Source organism: Tupaia chinensis, unplaced genomic scaffold (assembly GCF_000334495.1).
Source record: "Tupaia chinensis unplaced genomic scaffold, TupChi_1.0 Scaffold145057_1, whole genome shotgun sequence".
NCBI classification, from domain to species: domain Eukaryota; kingdom Metazoa; phylum Chordata; class Mammalia; order Scandentia; family Tupaiidae; genus Tupaia; species Tupaia belangeri.
The window spans coordinates 1-1855 of record NW_006204918.1 but is presented as its reverse complement, the minus strand read 5'-3'; positions in this window follow the sequence as shown (position 1 = coordinate 1855).

The following is a 1855-nucleotide window of genomic DNA, read 5'->3' as shown; positions in this document are numbered from 1 at the left end:
TGGCCACGCCGCAATCCCTTCTCCTCCATTCTCCTCTCGGGATCTTGGGCACGCACGCACACACGCCCGGCGTGAGTTTAAGCTGCCGAGTCCGGGAAGCGAACCTCAGTCAACTACATGGGAGTCCAGCAACATAGTCATTACACTAACTGCTGGTCCCCCTTCTCATTTTCTTAATGACCAATTTAGAAAAGCAATAACTTTTAATTTTGATGAAGTCAAATTTATTCACTGTTTACATTCTGTACATTTTGTGACCTAAGAGATGTTGGCTTGCCTCAAGTTCATAAAGATATCATCCATTGACTTCCTCTAATGTTTTAGAGGTGTCACTTTTACTTTTGAATCTAGTGCCCGTTTCAAGTCAAATTTTGTGCCTGATTTAAGGTAGAGGTCAAGGTTCACGCTGCTTTTCTTTACTGATACATCATTTACTGAAAAAAATTCTTTCTTTGTGGCATTACCACTTTTGTCAAAAATCGAGTGACCACCTATATGTGGATCTTTCTTTGGCCTTCGTATTCTGTTGATTACTATGCAAATTTCAAGTCATTACTACCCTAGTAAGATTACTGCAGTTTCTTAATAGTTACGTCTTGAAAACGGGTAGTGTATGTGCTCCAAATTCATTCATCTTTTTCAGAGTTATTTGGTTATCCTAGGCTTCTTAGAATTTCTATATAAATTTTAGAACCAGCCTCTCAATTAGCAACAACAACAGCAAAAAGTCTGGTGGTATTTCGATAGTTTTCAACAATTTGAGAACGTGGTGGTTTTCCTTTCCTTGCCTACTTGAATTTCAGGCTTCTTGGGTGGGTTTTAGTTTTCATCGAAATAGGAAAAATTTTGACCATTAATTTTCAACTGGTTCTCTTTCACTCCCCTTAATCTGTACATACAAGTACAGGTCAGTGATATTCTCTCTCTCTCTCTTCCTCTCTCCCTCTCCCTCTCTCCTTCTCCCTCTCTCCCTCTCTCTCTCTCTCTCTCTTCCTGTCTCCCTCCCTCCCTCTCCCCTCTCTCCCTCTCTCCCTCTCTCCCTCTCCCCACCCCTCCTCTCTTCCTTAGTTTCTTTTCTCTCTGCCCTCCATATTTTGCATCGTTTCTATTGCCAAATCTTCAAGTTCTCTGACAGTTACTACTCACGGCAAAAGCAATAACCAGAACAGAGCCCTATCTTGTATTGATTAACAAAGAATTTTCCCAGATCATTTTTAGTTCATCCTCACAAGGACCCCTCAGAGAGATGTTCACATTTCATCTTGATTGTGTAGTAGAAAGCAAGCTCAAACTCAGAGCTAGAGTTGCCTTCACCTCAGCCTAATTTAAAAGAGAAAACTTGTCTGGGGCCAGCAGGTGACATGGTGGTTAAGGAACTAGACTCCCACATGTCCAGCTGAGGTTCAAGTCCCGGTCCTGATGGCTTTCTTTCTCACTTTCTCTCTCTTGCTCTTAAATTTAAAAATAGTAAAAATAATAATAAATAAAATTAAAGAAATAATTCTTTAAAAAAAAAAGACAAAACTTGTCAATTCCAAACACTGTTACTTTAAACTAACTGCTAAAATGATTTATATTAATAAGACATATCCGTGGAGGAAACATGGTTACTGTAATAGTATGTAAGACACTTATGAATATATCTACAATATGAAAAAAAAAATCTACTCTTTTAAAAAGTGTAGCCTACTTATCTTCTTACCACGAGGCATTTTAAAGTAAAATTGGAAAATTATTTTTTGCTATGTAGCTATTAAAAATCACATCTCTCTGGTAGAAGTGATCATTTTCAGAATGGAAGATTTTTATTGACATATTGAGGAGAAAAAATTGCAAGGAAAAAGAGTATAGCCAT